Source organism: Pseudophryne corroboree, chromosome 6, assembly GCF_028390025.1.
Source record: "Pseudophryne corroboree isolate aPseCor3 chromosome 6, aPseCor3.hap2, whole genome shotgun sequence".
In the NCBI taxonomy this organism is placed as follows: domain Eukaryota; kingdom Metazoa; phylum Chordata; class Amphibia; order Anura; family Myobatrachidae; genus Pseudophryne; species Pseudophryne corroboree.
The window spans coordinates 688,897,435-688,907,301 of NC_086449.1; the positions used below are offsets into that span (position 1 = coordinate 688,897,435).

General features: G+C 39.5%; 2 protein-coding genes across 9 annotated transcripts in view; one reads left to right on the forward strand and one right to left on the reverse strand.

Annotated features, from left to right (window-relative positions):
* Positions 1–9,867, reverse strand: part of LOC134933242 (lymphocyte cytosolic protein 2-like) — an 881,523-nt gene that overhangs the window by 172,200 nt on the left and 699,456 nt on the right. The window lies entirely within an intron of this gene.
* Positions 1–9,867, forward strand: part of LOC134933241 (aggrecan core protein-like) — a 69,842-nt gene that overhangs the window by 52,006 nt on the left and 7,969 nt on the right. The window contains exon 2 of the mRNA XM_063928298.1: positions 4,511–4,666. The gene's annotated coding sequence lies outside the window, so the exon portion shown is untranslated. The remainder of the gene's footprint in view (positions 1–4,510; positions 4,667–9,867) is intronic.

The following is a 9,867-nucleotide window of genomic DNA, read 5'->3' on the forward strand; positions in this document are numbered from 1 at the left end:
CTAAACAACCTGGCCAGGGGCTACGAGCTAACTAAAAACCTAAAGTATGTGCGGAGAAACCGCCAGGGAAAAGGACAACCAAAATATCCACTTGTCCAATACTCCTACCCGGCACCGCCGAATACCAGAGTGGACCTGTGGAAGCGGAACCCTCCGCAAATGCTCCAAACAAAATATAAGAGGTAAAGCGGCCGAGCCGCTACACACGGCAGAGCCGCGACTCACGAACACCACTGGATGATAAACGGTGATCAGTCAGGACTCCAGGGACGAGATGATAACTCCCGAGTACAGGACTTCAGAGGACCAGAATGACCGGATACAGCAGGACTGGAAACAGACTCTCAGCAAACAAAGGCAGCATGCAGGAAGCTATTACCGGCGTCTGTGAGAAGCCCTGGGAATGTATTTAACAAGAAGTCCTCCAATCAGCTGCTAAAAGGCTGATTGGGGTAAATGCCGTGCAGCTGTCTTGCTGCACGGCCAGAGAGCAGGTGAATAACTTAACCCCTTCAGCCTAGCAACGGGGAACGCGGTCCGCCAGTGGCGTCCCCGTTGCTAGGGTCCGTGCGGCTCAGCGCGCCCGGCGTCTAGTGTTGCTAGGGAGCCGGGCCGCGCAGACGAGCGGACCCCGGCGCCTAACAGTTTTGAAGTATACACAATCACCTTAACACACTCGAAGAAAGTATGACACAAATTTATGTAACCCTTATAAGAATCACTATATCACTAGTTATATGTCACAGAATATGTACTGGGAATAACCAACACCCTATCTATTTCACACACACAGCACAAGTTTTGTATAATTGATTATACACAAATCCCATTACCACATTATTTATTAACATAAACCCAAAAGAAAGGAAAGAAGGGAATCCCCTCGGGACACATGTTCAATATCAGATACCCAGGAACCACAAGATTCACTAATAATAACTTTAAACGAAAACATCTTCCCATGAGTCCACCAATCATAGAACAGAAGAAAATAAAAGCAAAAGGTCTAAGAGATATCTGAATAAGATACTGAAGCGAACCTGGACAGAGAAGGAGAGACAACTACTATAAAGAGAGGGTTGTAACATCCTAAAGTAGAGACATGCAAAGATATTCATTGATATGAACATTCCTAGTACAAAACCAATCCCGAGGGGAAAGCTTGGGATATTGAATATAGGGTAATACACAGAAGAATATTATAGACATGATTCAGGTTTTCCTTGGATTAGGTTATATCAAGTCTATATAATATTAAACCATCCCTATAACAATATAGCTCTCCACAGAATTTGGGATAATGTGTATTAATGAAAACTTTGACTTAGGGACAATGAATAAATTAATGCTATGTACACTGAAATATAAATTAAGAATAGCCTATCACTGTCTATACACAAATAGAGACACAAACTAAAATACAAAATAAAAAGATTATAATTTATTATTTAGTAAACATCTAGGCAAGAAGATTAAATTTTGAAAATTGTAGACCTCCTGATTACAGTTTAGATCATTGCTATTATTTAATTCTAATAAGAATACTGAAATATAAAAAAAATTATAATGAACCAATATTTGGCAGGTCATCATAAAATATAGATGTAAATTGTCATAAAAGAGAGAATTTTTTTTTCCTGAGGACTACATGTTTTTGCAAATCTAATTCTGCAATCAGCAAGCAAAATATAAACAGAATAAAACATGTTTTTGCAATTTTAATACTGCAATCAGCAAGCAAAATATATTGGATTTTTATACACAATAAATATTGATAGGCGTTTGGACCTGTGAATCAAAATGGATGACGAATGAGGGACTGAGACAGGGGATATAGTTCCCTTAAACCCGGAAATCGGGTTTCCTATGATTAAGCAAATGTGAAACGATCATTAGGAGATCGGATGCAGATACCATGTGTCCTTTCTATTACCCAGCTTAGCCACTGTTCAGTTGCACTACCTGTCTAGTAGTAGTGTTCATAGTGTTTATATTCATAATAGAAGCTGCAGCCGCTGCGGGTGCTATTGTTAATACACACAGTTGGAGACGGCCACCATTCAGCGCACCAAGCCACGCGGCGTGAGAGAGCTGAGATCAATGCCGCTCCAGGGCTACAGGGTTACAGTGTGTTAAACCATAACGCGGGGCCCCCGAGAAACAGCTATATAGTGTACTAGTATAATGGCTATAATATTGTAACAGTATAGTAACGGCACTGCACTGAGGGGACACACAAAGGTCCCAGTTACACTGTGATATGCGAGTTGCATTATATAGGCAATATCACAGTTAAAACACACTGTGCTACCACACACATGTAAAAAATATATGTGTGAAATATCATATTAAATAAATAACTGTCCCAATATTATTAAGTGAATATAAGCTGGATGATGAATGTGCCCCAAAAAACCTTGTAATACATTATGTGTGTGTAATTGGTGTTGATATAGATATTATAAACACGGCGGTTTGCCATGTAGAACACAGCACTTACGACATCAATGATATACACACACAGTATGTAGAGGGAAGGTGAATAAGCCCTAATTATCTGTGGATTGTCCCCTTGCCAGATAGGAACAAGGAGAGCCTAAGGCAAAGAGAGGCCCTAATACATACAATTCATCATACAGTCACCTACTAAGAACAGCAGCACAGGGATATTGCTCCCAGAAGCAGCAATCTATTTAAAATAATTCTATTTATGAATGTACAATGAACATCAATAGACACTTTGGTTAATTAAAAGAGTCCACCACTAAATTATTTATAATAAGAGTGTATATAGCAGATGTGGACCGGCACTCCTCCTGACGGACACTCGTGACCCTGGTGCCTCCTGGTAACAATGTGCAATATCCCAATAAAGATGACAGCGGCACTCAGGGTTTTGTAAATGTGCAAAAAGTTGTATTCAAAACATGAATAAATAAGCCGACGTTTCGGGGCTTACCCGCCCCTTTGTCAAGGTGTATAACAGTAAAAACAGAAAGTGACATACCTTTTATGTAGGAGAAGCCCGCCAGAAATTTTAGAAATTGTGGTCATCTATCATAAAGATATTTGACTTTAAGAAAGTATACCAGTCCGTGTGTGCCCACTAGAGGGAATTCTTTTTCTTTTGATCCTCTAAACTGGCTTAAGTGTGCCAGCAGGAGCTGGGTGACTTTTCTAGCTTACCCTAGTCGCAAGAGTAGTGGATTCACACAGGTCACGTGGCCGGGATCAGCAAGACAGACATTATCGCCCCTTCCAGCAACCCGCATCTGCCAGGAGTCGCCAAACGCAAGGATTCCCCCTTAGGTGGCTAGTGACTGTGTAGGGGCAGGAGTGTCTTGCTTTTGTGTGGTTATTTCTCTTATATAATCTTAACTGTAATTGTTATTGTTATCTGTAAATAATGTATTAAGTCTGGTTATGGTTTTTCATGTATAATTGTGTGCTTACTGTGTGATCTCAGATATCGGTAGTGACCCTGGGAACCGTGCGGAGCTGTAAACGCTACCTTTCTCAAGACGGAGATGAGCGATAGGCGAGAATATTGCACACATAAACCTGAGGAGGTTATCCTGGAGGAGGAGTGCGCAGAAGGAGCTGCAGCTGAGATACTGGCTTTTCAGGGAGGAGGGCTGGCACAGGACCAGACTGTCCTGTTGACTCCTCCTGCAGCCACCAGCTGAATTTTCTGATGGAGGGTCCATCCCCAGCCCTGGGCATTGAAACTACATAGAAAAATTGGGGGCTTAAATGGGACATATGCACTGCTTTAATGCTATTTTTTTGCTTAGGGATGGTGAATAAAACAGCTGTCATTCCATAGTAAACAGCCGTTATTCTGCTATATGTGACATGTATAGTAGGGTACAGATTTAGGCGGACGCATATTAAAAAGGATTAGTGAGTCCACTTAGGGGATCATAGAAAAATTGGGGGCTTAAATGGGACATACAGTATGCACTGCTTTAAAACTATTTTTGCTTAGGGGTGGCGAATAAAACAGCTGTCATTCCATAGTAAACAGCCATCATTCCGCATTATGTGACATAGTAGGGCACAGATGTAGGTGGTTGTAAGGATATGGGGTTCTTCTAATCACCCAGACACCGAGCAGATGAAACCAAAGTGATGGTTTATTTCTCACCGCACACAGAAGTAGATAATTCACAGGAAACAGAAGTAAATATAGCCCAGAAATAATACGCAGGTAGCAGTCCAGATAGTAAGTCCCAGTAGAGGATTTAGGTTTTGAAATTATAACATGAGACTTATTGACAATAATTGATGAAATCGTTATTTGAATTCTTATTAATCCAGCTGTCATCAATCATAGGAAACCTTGTATTTCTTTAATTTAATTTGAATACCGACAGCTGAGTGTGTCTGTGACGCTTAAAACAGTGGACACAGAGAAGTAACAGCAGGCTGGTGATCAAGCCCTTTAGGTGAAACGTACGTCCAGCTGTCAGCTGAGTTGCCTTTATTTCCACACATCTCTTCTCTGCAGGAGAATCCGCATTGGAGAAGTTTGACAAGTGAAGTTGCTGTGATGTTTATATTCCCCTGTTTTGGAAGAAGGAGGAGGACGTAGTTGGCAACACATGAATTGTGATCCGAGAGTTGGGAGGACGTGCCTGGCAGCATGGCCGCGGCCGGCAGTCTGGTATTAAACATTTCTCCCTTTCTCTCCCGCTCTCGTCTCTCCTTTTTACAGTAATGCTCTTTGTTTTAATTGCAGTATAATTAAGGAGAGTTCTATTATCTTTGGCATCTTGTATTCTGTCATGTTTTGCCATTAGAATTATCAACATATGTAAAGTGATTCCAAAGTGAGGAAAGAGAGACAGCCGTGATTGAGGATCTGGCAATATATTGTACTCTTCTTTACCTATCTTCCTTCACAGGTGTCCCCCTGTCCCCGCGGCACATTGGAGCCTTGCCACACACATGGTAACAAGGCTCCTCTAACACCGAATACAGTGACACGGAGGGACACTGGGGCTCTTTTTTCAATCAGCATTTTGGAATATAATACATTGTAAGCTGTGTGTCCGAGTGTATGTGTGCATATATATACACTCACGTATGCGCATGCATGCACAGTCACTCAGGCACATACCAGCGTATAGGATGTAATTAGATGCTCAAGTTTCATAGGGTAGTTACAAAAAATCATCATCAGCATCATTCATGAGTATTTTGTTGTATGATCTTAATAAAATGTAATGTATTGTAAACTATACATCTAAGTGCATGTATGCACATCGTAGACGCTTACACATAGGATTCAGGTATATGCCAGCATATGAGATTAAATAAAATAAAGGCTCATATCTCATGGCATAAGGGAGTTTTAACTAATTATGCTCATTAGTTTCATGTTGCTAGTAGTATCCAAAAGTCCGTAGCTTTATTATATTCATATTAGGTCAAAATTAGGATTACAAATAGAGAATGGGAAAGAGAAGGGGGATAAAGAGATGGGGACCTGCACATGGAGAGAAGATACGTAAGGGGAACAGATTGAATCTTGCATGTTCACCTATAATACTGCAGGTTATATATGCTATTTATATATTCTATGCTATGCTGATCTATATTACCTGACACATTGGAGATGTAAATAAATTGAATAATACTTAAGTATTTTTCTCTGTTAATAATATGCGATCAATCCAGGTTAATTAATATGTATACATCTTTCTATATATCCAAGATATTAACTAGAATATATTTTTGTATTATTAGTTACACTCTGTCTGAATTTATAAAAATGTGTTACTTAAACTGAAAGTGCAAGTGTAAACAAATCTTGTGAGTATGTGAATTAGCGTGTGATGTGTATGTGCCTAAAGCGCACATATAATATTAAGGATAAAAGTACTGGTGTATGAAATTGAAACGTGTACAAATTAAAGTGTATTGACCAAGAAAAAATGTAGGTGAAAAAAGTGAATGTGACACCCGTGAACAAGAAGGGGACTGCGAAGTTAAAAAAAAAAAATATATATATATATATATATATATATATATATATATAGATAGCACAGGTCCGGCACTCCTTGCCTCTCAGTCAGCTGCGTCGGTGCCTTCACAGGAATTAAGTGTATCACATGCAGAGGTGCGGCACTCAGACTATAATAAAAGACACTGGGTCGGTGGAATAATAGTCAACGTTTCAATATATTAAATATTGTCGTCAGGACCACCCTGACGACAATATTTAATATATTGAAACGTTGACTATTATTCCACCGACCCAGTGTCTTTTATTATAGTCTGAGTGCCGCACCTCTGCATGTGATGTATATATATATATATATATATATAAAATGTGCAGACCCGGTCGTGCAAATGTGATAAAATTAAAGGTGTGGGATGATGATAAATCCTGCCATTGTCATGTATTGGCAGTCTAGAATCAAGTTGTTTAGATATACTATATGTCAAGTGACATAAATCTGCTATAATTAATAGAGGATCCTCCTACACATGATGTTATCCTTCAGGTTCGTACTAGAGATTTAGAGTAGTTATAGAAACACAGTATAATTAATGTGCTTCCATTTGGGGCCATGCTTCCCAACTTGAAGGTCCATTCACTTTCTTTCTTGAGGAGCTATTGCATCACATTACCTCCTCTGATACCAAGTTTGATCTTCTCAAGACCAAAGGTCTTCATCTTGTGTAAACCATCATTACGATGTTTGTGAAAGTGTCTAGCCACCGTTGTCAGTTGTCTAAAGTTACCAATGTCTTTGAATAGTTCCTGCATGTTCCAAAATCCTGGTTTTAAACATGCGGGTATTAATCCCAACATATAGTTTCCCACAGGTACATGACACACAGTAGACAACATTAGTGGTCCTACAATTAAAGAAGTCAACAATCCTGCATGTGCTCCCATACTTGTCTTGGATTTCCTGTATGGGTATCATATAGTCATGTGCACAGCATGATCCACAAGGGAATGTGCCCCTTACAGTAGGTAGACTAGGAGTTTTCCTCTTGAAATGGCTTTGGACCAATTGGTCTCTTAAATTGGGAGACCTCCTCCAACTCATTGCCACCCTGTCCCCAAAGTTGGTAGCCAAATCTGGATCTGAAAGTAGGATATTCCTGTGTTTTTGAATTCCATCCTTAAGTTGTCTCCATTCCTTACAAAAATCCCCAACGAACCTCATCTCCTCATGTGGTTTCCTCTCAGTTTTTTGTGTAAAGATAAGTGTGCTTCTGTCTGTTCCAAGGGCTGATTTTCTAGCCTTTTTAATTAGATGGTGACTATATCCTCGTTCTCGTAACCGTGCAATCAGACTTTCACTTTCTTGCTGAAATACTTGTATGTCAGAGCAATTTCTTTTTAGCCTGAGAAATTCCCCTTTAGGTATATTAGGGATGGTCGGAGGGAAATGGGAACTGGAGTTACGCAGTATGCTATTTGTGGCTGTTGCTTGGCGATGAAGTTTGGTGGCCAACTTATTTGTTTCATCTCTATAGATTTTCAGATCAAGGAATGAAATCTCATGTTTACTAGACTCCATAGTAAATTTGATGTTGAGATTGTTCTTATTAAGATTTTCTAGAAACCTAAAAAGCTCCACTTCCGGGCCATCCCAAATCATAAATACGTCGTCAATGTAGTGAAGCCATATTACTACATGTTCCAGCTGCAGTTCATTCTTCTAACAGAAGACAACCTCCCTCTCCCACCATTTCAGGAAGAGATTGGCATATGTGGGTGCACAGGCGCCCCCATTGCCGTTCCTCTTACGTGGATGTAGAAGTGATCATCAAACACAAAATTATTTTTGTTCAGAACGAATTCAAGTAATTTGACCAAAAATATCTGAAAATCACCCATTCCTTCCATACTTAAAAAGTATTCAGTTGCTTTCAAACCCAATTCATGAGATATACATGTACATAATGACTCAACATCAATGCTGACTAGTATATGGTTCTCTTCTAAACTGATGTCATCTAGTCCTATTGAGGACATCAGGTGTATCTTTAACATATGAGGCCAATTGAATGACATGTGATCTTAGATTGGTGTCGACAAAGATGCTGGCTTTCTCTGACATCCCTCTGATGCCAGATACAATTGGGCATCCAGGAGGTTCTTCAAGGTTTTTGTGCACTTTTGGAAGTAGATAGAAGGTGGGGATCTGGGGGTTTTCAATTTTCAAAAAGTGATGCTCTTCTATAGAAATGATATAATTGGCGAAAGCTCTACCTATCATCTTGTTGTAAATTTCCATATAGTTGGAGGTGGGATTCAGCAGTAGCCTATGATTACAGGGTGTGTTATTCAGTTGCTTGTATGCTTCCTTGACATACATCATTTTATGCCACAACACTGTATTCCCACCTTTATCCGAAGGCTTGATTACCTCGTCTTCCCAATTTTTTATTTCATCCAAAGCCATTTTTTCTTTATAAGTTATATTTTTGGGAAATTTTTGCTGTCTTGATTTTTTATGAATTTTATCGAATTCCTTAGAGACCAAGTTTAGAAATACTTTTGTTTCAGGACTGATGTTATGTTGGGGAAAGAAGGTGAATTTGTTTTTACACCTAGGTCTCATTCCTGCCACCTCAGAGATTGGCTCTCCTCCTGCCTCCAAGAGATCTTCTAAGTTTTCCAAAGCCTCCACTTCCTGGGTAGACCAAGACATTTGAGTATCTCTTCTTGAGCCCAACGTTTCTGGCGATGATATCATTGTCTCGCTCAAATGCCTTGTGGCAAATAATTTTTTTAGAAGTAATTTTCTCCCAAAAAGATGTAGAATTTTTCGCCAGATAAACCGATTGAATGTTTTAGATGGCGAAAATTACAGACCTTTAATGAGAACTTGTGTTTGGTCCTCTGTCAGGGTATTGTCGGACAAATTGATGATATTTAATTCATTGTTTGTACTCATTTGTTTCTGTAGAACTGAGGGGAATATCTTGTGGGAGACATTGACTCCCATCTTTGTCTGTTCCCTCCTCTTTTTGCCTCCCCTCCTCTTCCTCCTCTTGGGGGACGACCTTGATGCGTCCGACCAGTATCTAAAAAAGTCTGTCTCATATTAGAGTCTCCTCTGTTAGGAACATCAGTCCTTGGTCCATGATCTCCGACCTCTTCATTTTCTGATGAATCAATTTCAGATGATGTATAGTTACCAGTCTTATTATTTCTCCATGGTTTTCCCCTTATGTATCTTCTCTCCATGTGCAGGTCCCCATCTCTTCCCCCTTCTCTTTCCCATTCTCTATTTGTAATCCTAATTTTGTCCTAATATGAATATATTAAAGCTATGGACTTTTGGATACTACTAACAACATAAAACTAATGAGCATAATTAGTTACAGCTCCCCTATGCCATGAGATATGAGCCTTTATTTTATTTAATCTCATATGCTGGCATATACCTGAATCCTATGTGTAGGTGTCTACGATTTGCATACATGCACGTAGATGTATAGCTTACAATACATTACATTTTATTAAGATCATACATCAAGATACCCATGAATGATGCTGCTGATGATTTTTTTAACTACTCTATGAAACATGAGCATCTAATTACATCCTATACGCTGATATGTGCCCGAGTGACTGTGCATGCATGCGCATACGTGAGTGTGTATATATATGCACACAAACACTCGGACACACACCTTACAATATATTATATTCCATAAAGACCACACATCAGGATATTCATGAATAATGTCGACGATGATTATTAAATTTACCTCATGTAATGAGAGTTCATAATTAATTAAATCTCATGCTGGCATGTACCATAGCAGTCGTGCATGCATGCGCATGCGCGAGTGTCTATGATATGCACACATGCACTTGGGCGCATAGCT